This window comes from Trachurus trachurus (assembly GCF_905171665.1).
Source record: "Trachurus trachurus genome assembly, chromosome: 8".
In the NCBI taxonomy this organism is placed as follows: domain Eukaryota; kingdom Metazoa; phylum Chordata; class Actinopteri; order Carangiformes; family Carangidae; genus Trachurus; species Trachurus trachurus.
The window spans coordinates 17,980,536-17,997,962 of NC_139905.1; the positions used below are offsets into that span (position 1 = coordinate 17,980,536).

Here is a 17,427-nt window from a genome sequence, read left to right on the forward strand (position 1 = left end):
TGTTTTATTCTGAAAAACACACATGCGCGCTTCCGCCCCCGCGCCTGCACTGCACTCCTCTCTCAGTTAATGCTGTGGACGAGTCCACTCGTGTGTTGACGGCGGCGTTTAAAAATCAGCGCCAGTGAAGAGAGAGCAGCGGCCACCGCTCAGGACGAATGAACGGGAAATAATAATTTAAAACACTCGCTCGTCTCCTCAAAGCGGCCGCACAACAACAACCCTCCTCCTCCTCCTCTTCCCCCGGCCCGTAGGCTACATGTGCATATGTTTACAAAGCCGGCAATGTAAATGACCTTTAATATGAGCATAGTATTTTTATAAATGTGTTTTTATGTTTACTTAGTAACATTCTATAAAGCCAGGCTTTTATTTTTTATACATTAAGCAGACGGATATTCAGGGCTTTTATTTTGAAAGCGTCTCGCTGAGACCTCGTACACATCCGGTGCTTCGGAGTTTACCGGCAGTAGGAAAAGTATGTCTGCAAGGCTAAAGGAGTGTCTTCAATGCTAAAAGCAAGCAAAGTGTGCCTAACCCACATGAAACGCCCTAGCACCTGGCTAATAAGGGGCACAAGGTTTGTGTTGTTACCATTTAATGCTATATTTATGTCCGGCTCGAGTTTGGTTGCCGTGGATATTTTCATGCATAAAACGTATTGTGGTTAGCGGTAGCTACTATTAGCATCGGCAAGCTGCCGTGTCGGTCTGTATTGAAGTGAGATGAAGCTGTAAGCTAACTCGTAGGTTGTTTTGGTAATGCAACAGGACGTATTTTGTCTGTTTTATATAAGGTCTGCTAAGGTTAAAAACTGTTTAGTGGGTTAAAAACGAACGGTTAAAAATGCTAATGTCATGTTAATTATTGTTTTATATTGCACTCTATGGGAGGTTGTCTTTCAGTTAAAATGTGAATTTTCCTTCATGACTGTAACATCAATCGTAGCAGTTAAAATATATATTTAAATTCATGGAGTAAAACCTGTGAATCTACAATAAGTTTATTAGATAAAAAGAGAGTCAACTTACATGATTGTTTGTGATAAAGGCAGTTAAAGGTAATTTCAAGTAAGAGTAAAGGTAACTGTATTTTGTTTTCTTCTTTTCATAGCTCTTACGGTGTGTTTACATTGAATACGGTCCAAGGAATAAAACATTGTGAACCATCAGTTTGAGAGTTCGACCATCATTTAGCTGGGGATGCTACAGGCAAGGAAGCAATCTGTAGAGCGGCGGATAACGTTATACGATGTTACGACGTGTATTTGTGTAGTTCAATCTGTCATAAACAAGAGATCACTTATGGGGCGCGTCAAAAAAAAAAAAAAGTTATGGGGTGCGTTTGTGACGAGAGCTGGGACAGCGCAGCGGGGCGGAGGCTCTGATCTTCCCAGGTTGGATTTCATCCCAGAGACGCAATAAGCGACACACACGGAAGCAGAGAGCCTCCATTCTCCCTCTTAATAAGTTAAACCATGACAATTACTCCAAATCTGTTTATTCAAGGTAATAATGTAGAAAAGTTAAGCTAAACATCCTGTATAGTTTCTGCTGCTGGATCATAAAACTTTTTGAATACTAAATATTTAAAATTATAAACTTAAAAACCTTAAACACACATGGCACTGTTTATTTAAAGCAGAAGTAAGTGATATATTTGTGTTAATATAAGTCTTAAATAGTTATATCTTCCGACAGCAATCACTTACCTAGAGTGTTTGGTCTGAAACACGGGTCTGTCATTCACTCTGCTCTGCTCTGAGCCGAGGAGAAAACATTTATCGTATCCTACAGTTTTTATCCAATGAGGAGAGAGAACGGCATGCATAACGGCATAATTTACGATTTCAAAAGCCTGCCTGGAACGCAGCATTAGCGAAAACGACCAGACCACTTACTTCTGCTTTAAGGTAATAATGTAGCATGGTCAAGCTATAAATCCTGTACCCCCCCCCCCAATAATCGTGTAAATAATCGTGATTTCAATATTGACCAAAATAATCGTGATTATGATTTTTGCCATAATCGTCCAGCCCTACTTTTAACTGCCCCGAGTCCTGACCTCGGCTCTAACTTTTGCTTGAACTGTCACCTTTGACGTCATCATAAGAGTCGTGTAGTTGTTTTGATCACGTGACATAAGTCACACAGGCAGCTTGCAGCCTCGTATTGGACGGAAGGGGGAGGGCGGGGGTGATTGACAGCTGTGACCGCCAATCGCCGGGTCCTCTCGGGTACTGTAGGACCCGGCCTTTCACAATAAGAGCCCCGAGCCCCGAGACAAACTCTCTCAGTTCCGACCCGGCCCCGGCGTCACTTCTTGTGAATGGACCCAAGACCCGAGCCGGGTCGGGTCGGAACCTCTGGTTTTCGGGTTGTCGGGTTTTTCCGAAGACCTCTACTCCGGACTAATTATTGTTCTGTGGTCGCAAGTAACGTCCTTTTGACCATCATTTACATTTTAAAATTCGCTTTACAATTAAATTAAAACCCAATATTCAAACCTACCGCGGCTTCCGCATTGTTCCTTTCCAGGTCAGAGAACAAAACAGCAGAGGGACTCTGAGCATGGATGTGTTATAGATCCATGACTCTGAGGCGTTTGTTGGAAAGGCAGGTTTTCCTGCCTATTGAAGGCAAAGGCCAGGCTGATTTTGGCTGCAGCATCTTGCTGAGACCGTTCGAAAGGCCAAGGATGCCCATATGTGTAAAGATGTCGCCTTCAAGATGTAGACCACCACTACTGAATGCCCCTAGCCTTAACCTAATTCTAACCTTGACTTAAACCAAGTCAAAACCTTCAAACAGCTGTTTTACAATTAATTGTGGAGTCCTGCAGTTTGGTCCCCCAAAAGCTGTTGGACTCCACAAGTACAGTGGACTCCCAGGTTTTAGACAAACACAGGGCCACACATGCACACACCTAACACAGTCAGTCTTGCAGCTGTTGTAGATGATGGACGCTGCTCTTACAGTAAGAGCATTGACTGACTGCCTGTACAAATTAAGTGAATGAGCCTGAGTGTGTGTGTGTGTGTGTGTGTGTGTGTGTGTGTGTGTGTGTGTGTGTGTGTGTGTGTGTGTGTGTGTGTGTGTGTGTGTGTGTGTGTGTGTGTGTGTGTGTGTGTGTGTGTGTGTGTGTGTGTGTGTCCTGCAGCTGTTGTGTCATAAGCATAAGCACTGTAAATATTAGTGACTCGCATGTTTCTTTCATTCTCTTTACAGTCAAGCTTTTTGCAGTTAACTAAGATAAGGAGGATTAGTGCACTAAAATGAGAAAGATGGCTTGTGATGGCTGAGCATGTGCATGGAAGATGACCACTGTAAGAAATCATTGTATCATAAAGCATCCAATAGAAGTCCTCACACACACACACACACACACACACACACACACACACACACACACACACACACACACACACACACACACACACACACACACACACACACACACACACACACACACACACTCTATGGTGGCAGCTCTGAGTGTCATCACAACCTTTGTCCACAGCATTACCAAGCTAAAACACAAACCTTCTGTGTAAACTACAGCCTCATTTGCTACAAACATTTTGTAAACATAACCACAGGCTGAGTCAGCAGCAGCCCTCTCACCTGCAGCAGAGCAAGGAGGGCAGAGGGGATGACCGATAGTGACCTTTGTCTCTGTCCTTCTTTCACCAAACCTGTGTACGGTATGCACAGTTCAATATTTGTTCATTTATCACAAATGGTAAATGGACTGGCATTTATAAAGCGCTCTTCCAGTCTCTACAACTTATCAAAACACTATACACTACTAGTCCCATTCACCCATTCACACAGCACATTCATACATGTGGACAAATCATATCACAATCACAATATTGGGCAGTGTTATCACACAAATTTTCCTTTCACTCGTACACTAATTTCAAATTCAACAGTTATATAATGTAGAGCCTGTCTCCCCCCCTCCCTTCTTCCCCTTTCTCATCAGAGCTCCAATTCGTCAAGTGTCCAATTTGGACCTGATTAAATAGAGAGTGCTGCTGATGAAGATTTACTTGAAACTGGTTGTGTCTGAACATCCTGCAGGTGTGTGTACAGTATGAGCACACTGTGAGCCCCATAGCTCATGCAAACACAATCTTAACCCTAACCCTTGCTTCAGCTCACCTCTCTTTACCTGCACCCATACTTTGCAGTGTTTTCCCCTGGGTGCCTCCTGTACAGCCCCCTGCCTCCAGCTGTGAAGGGAAGTGTTTCAGTGTCCATGATCCTCAGTGAGCACCCTTCGTCTGTCATTACCATCGATCGGACTGCAGTGTCTGAGGCCCAATTAGCAGCTCCATATTGTGTGATGTGCCCTGCACTTAAATGAAAAGGGCTACAAGACCAGGCCTGAAATAATCTGAATTATTTATCATAATTATTCTTTCATCTTTCATCTTTTTAGATATACAGACTAGAGCTGCCTTCACTTCACATTGTTATTAATGAATATATAAATAGTCTCACTCTTGATCAAAATTGTAAGTGTCTTAATAATATAATTGACCTCAGTACCTTTGATACAGTATGTGTTTGCTTGTTACCCAACAAGTGTTATTATCTCATCTTTCTGACATTCGGAGTTAATGGACTTCCCTCTTGTGCACTATTTTGTTAGGAATGATGAAGGTTGCATCCAACACAGCCAAGCTTGACAAGTCTCTTTGTATCATAAAGATATTTATTGGGCTGTTGCTGTAGCACATTAACACAGCAGAGACTAAGGAATATATACTTTCAAATTGTTGTCTTTGCAAGAGCAGTTTGCATCTGTGCACAAAGTAAGTATGGCTATATCTCAACTGTTGGAATTAAAACAAACAAAAAAGATATCATCATTGTCTATCAACAGATTTTACTGAATTGGTTTATGTTTTCCTAGAAACTCACAAACTCTGCTTACCAATGTGAAGCAGTAGTATCAAGCTCACTGAATTGTGCAGAGATGGAAACCAACCAAGCAAGCTACAATTAAGACCAAAGGTAACTAATATTCCCCTTATTGCAAGGGCAATAAGGGGGATTCTTTTCAAATTCAAAATTGAGAACTAGGGATAGGGTGTGAAAAACATCCAGTTATTTCCGAGTTTAGGACAAGTACAGAACATGTGAATAAGTGAGGCTTCATCTCTTTTACATTTGTCGCAGATTTACACTGGATATATGAGAAAGTTTGGCTTTGGACCTGATACACAACTTTAAATTGCAATAAGAGATTGGGTTTAATGAACAAGTGTGAAAATTGAATCCCATATGTCGTCTCATAGTAAAAGGTTTAAATCTGTAAAGAGTGTAAACTATGGAACAAATCAAAACAGGTGCTCATCGGGGAAATTCAGCGTCTGAGTGGAACGAGCCTGAACAGCTTAGAAGCTGAATAAAAACAGTATTGGCACAAACCATCCATAATGGTCTGAATGTGGTCTCTGAAAAATCTAGGTTGACAGTCTCAATTCTGGGTACACAGTCACTGTGGGCTGATGCCTTGGCTGGTGTGGTGCTTTCTACCTTGTGCATGAAATTCAAAGGTTAGTAAACCGCAGTATTTAGAGAAACACATGTAGCTAACACGGACTTTAGTAATCGAGTGACAGGATCTAGCAGCAGCATTTAGCATGATTAAATCGACCTCTCTGCTGTGTGAATCTTGGCGTATACTCAGGAAAAACAGCTAATGATCAGGTTGACTTTATTGATTGATTGATTTTCCTGATTACACCTCCAAGATTGCATTTGAAGTGTGGATAAATTGGAAGGATAAAGGAGAAACAATAACAGATTGCAGATACAATCCCACAAAACAGAGTTGTATTGTATTGATGACTTTTTAAATATTGATTAATTCAAATACTGTTGGTATTACCTTATCTTAAATTATGAATAGTAAAGTAAAGTATAGTTTTAATAATGTAACCACTAGTAATATACGTTTAGTTAACCCTTCAACACTTCAAGCATTTGGAAGAACTTTTTTTTTTCTTAATAATTGATTATTTGGGCTGACAGTATTTTTTAGCAATAGTTTTATTCCATCAGCCATTAGTCACATTAACATGGGGAAGAAACCTTGAGAGCTATTGGTTTTTATTTGGTTTTATTGAGTTTTATTTGGTCTTATTTGATTTGTTTTAATATCTTACCCCCGAGCACTGTCGTCACTGTTTGTATGTCCTGTCGCATGCACTGTGCTGTTTGTTTGTCTATTAATGTCATGTGATTCACTGCAAACAAAATTTACCTGAGGGTACAAATAAAGTAACCTTTGACCTTTGAGTCCACTGATTTTACATTCCTGCTGTAAGCCTGGTGTGGTTCAATCTACCTTTTGGTGGCTACATGTTCTGTAGGAAAACACCAGCAATTCCAGTATCTCACAATTCACAACTCCAATTATACTTTCTCAGCTCATGTTTCACCTTGTTTTTTCCCCAAGAACAGAAAATCCTGCAAATATATCAGCTCCACAACAACCACTTTTTATTTCTGCCATAGAATCACACTATAGCATAAATAGGCTCAAGTAATTTCCTGACATCTTCCTATAGCTGCTGTCTATATTTATATTTATATGCAGTGTAGAAAAAAGGCTTGTGAAGCTTCACCTTAATTATCATCACGTCAACTTCTTAGGTCTGTAACAGACTTAATTAAGACAAATGCTTCTTCATCTGTGTTGAGCCTTCACCTTACCCTTTCTCATTAGCAGCAGAGCCTTCCTAGCGCACATCTGGCTCCGATACGGCAGGGAAAATTGAGGTAGTAAGGGGCAGATGTAGAGGCAGATATTGTATGCAAGACCAAACCAAGAGAACACTTGTGGTCATTCCTTTTCTGCCTCATTCTCCCTCTCTTGCTCTGCTTTCCGTGCTCACCTCTTCCTCCTCCATCCCCTTCTATCTCAGCAGGGCTGTAAGAAGTACACTGTGCTTACTCTATGCATAATAAATGAGGTGGTTTTCCCCAAGCAACCTGAAATTCAAGTTGTACTGAAACACTCCAGACTGTAACAGAGGGGACAAAAGGCTTATGTAACAAAAAAAGGAGACTTGTTTATCAAGCAACTGGCTATAGAGAAAATTCACCTGGTTGTTACACAAGGCCCAGCAGCTCTTTGAAAAAGTCAAGACAAAGAATGTGAGAGAGGCACATAAAGTGGATATGGTATAATAGTAGAGTAGATCCTTTCTGATGCAGTCAACAGACGCAGCATGAGTGTATATCTCTGTGTGTGTGCCCCCACATGTCTTTTATGTTTGTGGAACACATTACATCAATCAAAAATCTGCCATTACATTATTACCATAATACACATCAATCACCAATCCAACCGTCTAAAATGTTTTTTGTGTGTGTGCTCTCTACTTCTACTGCCTAGCTATGAGTAAAAACATTCAATACAGCATCTGCATTTGATAGTCAACAGAAATTTCAAAGCTGTGAACCAGTTTCTCTCTTCGACTGCTGTCTTTCTCTTGAAGTCGTTTCCGTGTGACGAGTGGTTTGACTTTATTTATGACATTTTTAAGATGGAGAGAATTACTGTTACCATAAGACTACAGCGGGGCCAGTTTTTGAAAAGATGGGAAAAATGGATTAGGTATGTCACACCGGTTCGACCACCGTTTGTCTAATGCCATGTATTTTATTACTATTATATTAGTTTGTAGTGCTCCATAGCTTATTATTAGTTCACTCTCTCCCCACATCACACAGAAATCTATCACATCTCCCAGGCCCTGCTCTACTCAGTACAAGACTCCCTGTACTTCAGGGTCTTAGTAAATAAGTGAGGCAGCATCACAGGGTGCCAGCCGTTAAACATCAAGCGCCAAGTGCCAAGATGATAGTCGCTTTTCCTGCTGGGGTAAACCCGCTAAATGATTCCTTTTACACTGCCAGCAGAGTCTGAGAGGATACACATGGGCAAGTACACAGAGCAGTGTTATCATCAGGTTGGTGCTCCTGGGTTTCGTAGCCTCCGTGTGAGAAACTTCGGTTGGCGATTGGTATTTAAAACTTACTGCAGCTCACTTGAATATTGGTGCACCACTGATATTGGCTCCAAATGTTTATGAAAATCTAACAAAAACATTTCACTAAAAGCCACCAAATGTCATTCACATGCCAATGCCATTATTTAAATCACATACAAACATACATGGTGGTAATTTAGTAATAATAATAAGAATATGTCATAGCAAAACTAATGGACTTACTGTGCAGGATTCTTGTGGCATAATGATCATTATGTCACTGCCATCCTGGTAAAAGGTCTAATGTATGATGAAATACCCTTCATTCAAAGGTGTAATTATAGTTGTGTTCTGGTACAGTAATAGCAGGCATTGCTTTTGTTTTGTTGTATAATAATGGTCTCTAAGCTGGCTCAAGAGGCAAATGGGGGGAAAAAAACTTGAAAGAAGGAACTTTGCAATGCAAAGTGGGTGAGAAAAAGGTTAGAGGAGAGGCACTGTAATGAGGAGAGGAATAGGAGCAGTAATCTGTCAACATCCCTCATCAGAAGCGCTACCTTCTTTCTGCTCTTATTTCAACCCAGCATCTCTAACTCAACCCATTCCTTTGCTCTCTCCTCACTCTTCTCCCCTCCTGTTATACAGACATGTATATAAACCCATCACTCCGCCTATAGCCGCCCAGTGTGTGGCCAGGCGGGGAGTAACGATGATGCACAGTGGAGTGATCCATAGTGAGTGATCTTGATGTTACGTAATCTTTGGTTCAGTGACCTCAGACACTGCAGAGATGCAGGATGAGAAGACGGGTGGGAGAGGGAGAGAGCAGCAGAACGGGTAGAGAGGGAGGCACGACAGGAGAGTGCTTTCTCCCACCGCCTGCGATTGGTATTAATAAGTTACACCCCTTCACATGTCTCTGGCCAAGTTTATGTAACATGCTCCTTCCAGGGAGGTGGCTTCAAGAATACCTCTCTGTGTGTATGTATCAGGCCTTTTGTTAGCTCCACCTCCATCCATTCATTAGACTTTTTTTTTTAAACTCTCACAAATAAATTGAATTTTACTTACATTCAGCAATGTTCATTTTTAATCCTACACAAGAGGAATTCAGACAGTATAGTACAGTCACATAGAGGAAGGAAGGCACAATAAATACAGCCTAGCGCAGTCTACATTCTACTTTGTACATAATGGGGTTTTTTTTTTCCTTTGGAGCGAAACTACATTGATAAAGGCACAGTTTACTTCATCTGTACAAAAGGCCTCCTATGATGTTTTTTTTTCTATCACCTGCTGCATGATGAATTCTTTCAACAGATTTCTCTCTCTATAGAGTCTACCCTAAGAGGAACTATGTAGGATTTTTATCGCTACATTTCTACCTTAATTATACAGCTTTGGAGTAATTATGATGGTTTAATAGATTACTTGTAACTTGTTACAAGGGAGAATGTTGGCTCTCTGCCTTCCCTGTATGCGTCACTTATGGCATCTCTTGGCTGAAAACCAACTTTGAGAGATCAGCGCTACTGCCCCGGTGTCCCAGCTATAGTACCGGCGGCACCGTGACACAAACATGCCCCGTGACCGGTTATCTCTTGTTGTTGACAGATTAAACTACACAAATACAGTAAATGATCGTATATATTTTAGCGTATATATTTTACATTGTAAACAAATGTACATGGCCAGGAGGAGGGTTAGCAAAACAGCGGAAAAGCGACTAGACTTACATTTCCTCTTTAGTTGAAGCTGACCTGAGGTGGCAGCCAGCCACAATTCAAAATGTAAAAGCAATACTCTGAGCCTCTTGGGTGGAATCTGAACCCCCCACTCCTACAGAGGAAAAGGCACTGACACAGACTTATCCTGCTCTCAGACCTGTCACTCTCGATCTCTCTTGACTGTTGGACTGAATGCCTGAGTAGTGCAGGCCATAGGATTAGAAAAGCCAATCGTCCATTTGTGTTGGCACAAATTATTGTTTAGCTGCCACAACACATTGCTTCTCCCTAGCTGGCTGCCATGGCATCATCCTACATTGTCTCTGTCATTAATATGACATGTAGATTTATCATAGAATTACAGAAGAGTTCACATTCACCTTCATATTTTGCTGAATTGGCACAGATGAAGCAAATACGGTGAGTCATGCTGCGTGCACTCTCCCTCAGTAGCAGGCCAACATTTCTGCTGGGACAGCAGAGTTTGTTCTGCTCTTTAATACTTGAAGTTTAGAGAGTGGGGCTGAAATATTTGTTATAAAACGAAGCAGCCATGTCAGAGTTATGGTATTTGAAAGTATTGCCATTTGGTTGGAAGGAAGGAGTTGCTCATATTTAGACAAGAAATGCTTTTTTATATATATACTGTATATGATCCTCCCCCATTCAATGTGTGAGTGTGTGAGATGTCAGTGGTGTCACATGTATTTTCTGTAACACCTCAACATTTATATAGAGATTTCACAGCAGGCCTCCCTTTATATCTCTGTTGTTTAGCTGCACATTGAGTTAACTCCAGCTGTTGGGCTGTTACCAGTTCTAAATCTCATTTTAGTAGCCTACTGTTTAATTGATACCTGACAAAGCTCCTGAGTCTCCTTTTTCAGGTTTTGTTTTGCTGTGCTGAGCCATCAATTGTTATGTCTGGTCCATTAAAATACTTAAATACAGTTTTCTCTAATTTAAACCGGTTGTGATTTGATTTTACTGCCCTTTTTTTCCTTTTATTACTAGCTTCCTGTGCAAGAATTAAAGCAGATATCAGTGGAATGTTTTTGTTAATATAAGTCCTAAATAGTCCTATTTTCCGTCAGCAATCACTTACATGAAGTATTTCAGCCTAAACACGAGTCTCTCCGTCACTCTGCTCTGCTGTAACCCGAGGAGAAAATTTTCCTTGTGGGATACAAGTGTTATCCAATGAGGAGAGAGAACGGCATGAAGGGCTGTGTGTGCAGCCAAGGGATGCGCGTGAATGTGGTGACGTAGCACGAGGACCAATTGATGCCTGACAAGGGCGGGGGCTGCTAACTCATGGTGCGTTCAAAGAAACTCGTACTTTGTGTTTTTCCTTCCTGTGAAGTCATACCAGTTCGATCTGGTACGAGTTCACGGGTCGGAAGTTACGAGTGGCCGTTATAGGGAACTTTCACAGACAACAGGATGGTAAAAACACGAGCTACGGGTTACCTGGAACGCTACCAAGTCGTAGTTGTGACTTGAAGCTGTAACTTACGGTTTCAAAAGCCTGCCTTGAACGCAGCATTAGCCGAAACGGCCGTGAAGCTGATATCTGCTTTAAATCATCTTTTTTTATCTTGACATTTTCTGCATGTTGCCCATAGCAATCTTTTCTTAGGACACACATTCAAAGATCGACCTGATGTATACAGCAGATAGGTTTGTCTCTTTTTCAGGCTCCAGTCTGCTCTTCAACTTCCCTCTGTAAGTTGAACACGAGCAGCATCGTCACAGTAATGTCCAACACAACCTCAGCCAAATTACACTCTCTGTGGATTCTTCACAATTACATGTTTTTTAATGACAGACGTCCTCTGTGGGACCTCCACCCCACTGCGACAGCTTTGCCCTGCAGCAAAATATCATTCATGGCAGCGTACATGAGTTTGTGCAGCTCTGCGCCAGGCCGCCTGATGATATGTTTTCATGCCGTTCTTTCTGATCTGATGTATGATATTTAACAATTCCCCTTTTCCCAGGGTGCCGGTTCGTTTCATCAAGTCTTTGAGAATGGACGTATCCCTCTCACACAGCCTGAGGGCAGAGTGTGTTACAGCATGCGCTTGAACGCCTCATCTGCTGAAAGGTTTTTGTTTGTTGCAGCTGAATTTATCGACATGTGTGCTGTGCACCGGCTGCACGTCCATATGTGATCATCAACCAAATGTAGTTGACTGATGTTTTTTTTTTTTTAAATCATTAGCTGCTGCAGTGTTACTCACTCCAAACACATATCTCTGGTACAGGTTTTGGAATATTTCCATTACCATATGGTTGGAAAAATTAGGATTAGCCTTTGCCAGAATAAATAAATATGTTTCATATTCACATTTTGGACAGTTCCTTTTGGCCACTGTTTGTGTCTCATCTGCGGGGACAGTCAGGCAGGGTGTTTATACCCATGTGCGGTGTCTGATGTTCATATAATTCATCCACCATATGGGCAGATGAGATAAAACAATACAAATGGATTTCACAAAGACATGATAAATGACAGTATTTTGTTGAGCAGAACTCTGACTCTGAGCCATTTGTTTTTTGCACATCATACACTGAACACCAGGTACTAATTATACTCAGTGTAAATCAGTATATTGTAAAGGAATTGACTATTTCACGTACAAATGAGTATGCAATGACTGCTGCATGAACTGAGCCAATTATTTTGATAATAAGGTGAAACTTTATGGATTATCTTTGTGTGAGCACTGGGTTAGATAAAGATCGTCTGTTGCCTGTTTATATGTCTGCATGCAGATAAAGATCCGTGTCACACACACACACACAAATACACACCCACACACACACAGACACTAAAATGGACTTCAAAAACAGGGGCTATTTATCACAATGGGAACACAGTCAATTATGCATGAATACTTATCACTCAAGGCAGTAATTACTCTGTCTGGTTGAATTTTAATTACATCTTATTCGGGTATTGTCTCTTATGTGTGAATGTGTGTGTGTTTGTGTGTATATGTGCGTTATGTCAGGATTCTTATTGTACATGTGCACTAACACACATCTTGGCTGTCGCACAATGACCACAGCTCTCCACCACCTGCTGTTGTGTTAGAACCGAGAGCCAGAAGAGAGTTGAGTCACAGAACAGGCTCAATGCGGTCGTCACGGTTCATCTTAAATATTCACAGTGACTCAAATACATGTATAGATCTACATTTTTTTTTCACAATTTACATTCATCAGGATGTATTTTGACTCATTTGTAGGGAACTAAATGTAAACTAACCATGATGTTGCTGCCACCTTTCTCCATCGGTCAAACAATGACACGATGTTTACTTTAGTTTTGTCGCAACTCCTCTTCGTCTCTGCCTTTTCAGTGGCAGACTTGCGCCTTCTTTCATCCTTTGCCAGAGGGGTAAGCAGAGGCTGCTGAATTTGTGTATACAGTATGTCTATGGCTGAATTGCTCAGGGCCTTACAAACTACTCGGAGTTCCAAATGCGGAAGGGGGTCTGGACGAGGAGCAGGGGAGTCAAGGGGGTTGGAAGGAGAGTAGCGCACCAGAAAAAAAAAAAAAATTAATTAATTTGTGGCGCTTCGTCTTGACTCTGTGGCACTGCGCCACACAATGGTCTATGGGAAACACTGAGATCGTACTATTGGGCCATAACCACCATCTAAATGATGTTAATCATAATGATCAATCTTTCTCAACATCGACCATAGCCATAAGTGTAATATTGCACATACAGCAGTTAGAACAAAGTAGGAGGTAGAGTTTATCCAAGGTTTAGTTAGCTTCCCTGTAGGATTTATAAAGTCTAATCTCTTAGCAAAAAGACTGGAAACAGGAGAGAACAGAAATCCTGCCTCTGTCCAAATGATCAATATCTGTCTGCAAGCACCTCTAAAGCTCACTAATTAAGACTTCCTGCTTTACTTTGTCCAAAAAAGAAACCCCAAGTGTTAAAACAACCTTTTGATGGTGCATTTAGCATATTTTTTGTTTCCCACCCTTTGCTAGATTTATTCCAGCTGTTTATAGCTGAGAGAAGAAAAGAAGAAAAAAGTATCTGGAACTTTTATTTCCAGCTCAATATGAAGGCTGTACAACAGCAATGATGCCATAAAAATGACAGACAGCCCAACATCACCATGGGTGTGACGCTATTGTTATCCTATTAGTATGGAGATCCAAGTTGTGCTGCTTTATTGCAACACAAATGCCCTGGACTTGTTCTTTGGTCCATCTGTCGTCTGCTTTCTTCTCCATCTTGAACCAAATCAAAACAAAACACTTGGTTTGCAGCTGTGGGCTTGTACTGTTAAACATGGCAGGTGAACAATACATACAGTGAGTTCTAGCACTATAAACCCCACCCTTTTTGTACCAGAAAGACTTTTTGGTTGATCAGTTCCCCTGGAACCAACATTAAAACCCTGGCTCCTGTGGTCAAAATGCACCTTTTCTAAAGGTTCCTACTAGGACAGTTCCTGTGGTGGAAACACATCTTATATGCATTTGCTGCAGAACACTGAAGTCTGTGAAATGAAAATGATGCAGTTTCATAGAGAAATTGTAAGAAAAGGAGGTCAAAATTAAAGGTATACTTTTAGTCTATTTTTCTTGGTTCAGCTCACCCTGCCAGTGTCGCTCTTTTAAAGTGCAATAATAACTGGCACTAAGAGTAGCACCACCATGTAATGATACACTGCCGTTACTTGTCCAGTGACTGGACTGTTTGTGGCTTTCAAAAAATACGGCATGATGAGATAACAGCAAAGTTTTAAGGCAGAAAGTGATGAGTTCACAAAGGAGACAGTTGAATGAGCAGGAAAGTGCAGTCGAGTGAGGAAAAAACGAAATAAGACAGAAGCGAATTTAGAAAATGAAGTGACTGGGAATGACAGGTGGAAGGGAAATGTAGAAGAGGAAAAGGAAACGACACCTTTCTCTTTGCTGTCGGCCATAAACCTGCCTGATGGCTCTACTGTCTCTAAGGCAGAATACAATAAGAGATTATTCATGGCCACTCTAACCCGCATCAAGGGTCACTTCTCCCTCCTAGTCGTTAGAATGAGATTTCTAAAGACAACAATGAAAACAGCTGCTCATTCATTAACCACAGCTCTCAGGTAGACAGCAGACATGGGCTGAATACAGGGGAGGGGAGAAAAGGAAGCACAATGGCCCCGGCGTGTTTACACAATATATCTGATCCCTGAATGAGCAGAGAGAGAAACAGGAACGATGGTGCTTAATGCTCATACGCTGTTGCTCGCCATCAGTGTGATCAGAGCGGCGCTCAGAGGTCCCTTCAAGTGGCACTCTGCCGTGATGCTTTTCATCCAGCAGAGAGATTTATGTGTCCTGTTTGACTGTCTCTCATCCCATTGTCTGTTTTGTACTTTCTGCTCAAACAGGAATCTCTGGAAATGTAATTACCGATTTTTTTGTACGACAGCCTCCTCTGTCTTTAAGCCGTCTGAATGTCACGGACTCCCCCCACTCTCCACGTCTCTCACTAAAATGACAGTATACATCAAATTCACTGTGATGCTGTAATGAATAACAAGGGATAGTATACAAGTGTCATCAGTTGAGTCAAAAGCTGATGCTGTCCCTGGTGGTTAGCTTCAGCTTGTGGCTTCTGTCTCTCTCTGTCAGTGGTGTTTATACTATATCGATGTTTGGCATGCAATACTTTCCAATAGTGTTCTTCTCATACATATTAAATACAATACTGTGATATTGTGGTTTTTCACATGTGATAGTAATTTACTCTTATTCAACCCAGTGTGTGACCCACCTGTTGACCTGTAGCAGTTTTTTCTAATTTAATTGATTTGTTTGGTCACTTGGCGACAGCGCATCAAACTGTACACATCACTGACTTACAAAGTTGATTTGGCAAACCGATGTGAGCAAACTATGAACATGGAGCAAAATTAGCATTCATGTCACCCGACGCGTGGAAGATCGGCATTCACTCTCCATTTAGCTACGTTTTCCATCAGCTGTCGAGGGAAATATCTACCTCTTTAGCTGCTAAAGGCTCTTTGTGGTCACCGGTGAGCTGCTAACTTTGGCCCAGTAAAGACCTGACATTTCATTGTGGAGCTTTGCAGTCTCGCTCTCACTTTCTCTCTCTCACACACACACACACACAAACACACACTCCAAACATTGACAATGGACCTGTATCTTATTGTCAGACTTGCTAAAAAAAAAGAAACATTTTGTCCCTGCAATCATATGGGTTCCAAATACCTGAGACCACTTCCCTTAGGAAATAATAGTGTTTATTTGTGTTGTGGATAGAGTGTGGAAATTAGATCTAATCACAAGTGCTCACTTGAGACACATGGAGAAACATTTTAATGCCAGGTGTAAACGGATGTACTTAGAGCTGTCCACTTGTGATCAGATAACACGAGACGCATGTTAATGCCAGGTCTAATACATTGCCATAGAGGGCTTTATATGCCCATGTGTAGTTCACTTGGATGTAAAAGAGATGAGAATTATTTTCATGAGATGATTATTTTCATTATAGATCGTTGATTAAGATAAGATATTCCTTTATTAGTCCCATGACGGGGGAAATTTGCAATATTGCAGCAGCAAATTAGGTCGTAAAAATAGAAGAGCATCAATAATTACTACAATAAAGAAACAAAAATATAACAAAAATAATCATAACATCATGTACAAGAGTAATAATGATTCGGTTTATAAATTATCAGAAATATGGCAGTTACTTTTTTGCTCAACCACCAGTCCAAAAGTAAATGAAAAATTACAAAATTTGAGCAAAATTTCACATTCAGAGAACATAAAGTGTCTTTCTACATTTTGTTGAATTGGTCGATTGTATTACTAGTCGTCTAAGCTCAATTGTGTGTTTGTGTGCAACTAAGCACAGGTTCCTCCTCTGTTATGTCTGGTCTGCGACCAAGTCATTGCAACAGAAAAATAGTGCCGGACTCCAACAGCTGTTGGGTCAGAAACGCACCACCGTCCACATTCCAGCTGGGAATACTCTGTCGCAGCCCTTTGCGTCTCTCTCATGGTCAGCAGACGGAATAATCTAACTTTGTCATATAAGTTACAACCTGAGCTTGTTTACTGGTACACACTTGGGTGGCTTTTTTCCACCACACTATCACATTGCTCTTCTCTCCATTCCTTACTTTTTGTGTCTGAATGTGGAGTCACAAGTCAACATCGCAGGCAGTCCTTGTCTTTTTTCCACTAGCTTAACATAGCTGTCCTTGGTTGGATCTGTGTGTGTGAGTGTGTGTGGAGGGGGGGTATCGATTTCCACAGCCTGGAAATAGGCCTACAAGCAAATGGAAATCTCCGTCCTGGAGAGTCTCACTCCATCGCTCGTCGTTTTCCGAATGTATGGAAAATAGGACCAAGTGGGTCATCGGGTGATGAGTGAAAGACTGCGGGTACTGCCTGGTGTGTCACAAGAGGCCGTGGGATAGGTCCACCTCGCTGGCTACTGCTGCCTACTACTATGTTGTGCTGCTTGGTCCTGACCCGATACGAGACCTTTGTCGCTATGCTCCTGAAAGCTCCTAATCCCCAAGCTATCTTTCGTTATGGCGACTATCCCCAGGTGTCATGACCATATGGTGAGAGCAGTAATCCTGGTATTTTCCCCTTTGCACGTATTCTTACAGCAG

General features: G+C 41.4%; 1 protein-coding gene across 1 annotated transcript in view; it reads left to right on the forward strand.

Annotated features, from left to right (window-relative positions):
• Window positions 1-17,427, forward strand: part of pitpnc1a (phosphatidylinositol transfer protein cytoplasmic 1a) — a gene marked incomplete at both ends in the record, with an annotated part of 51,677 nt that overhangs the window by 18,521 nt on the left and 15,729 nt on the right. The window lies entirely within an intron of this gene.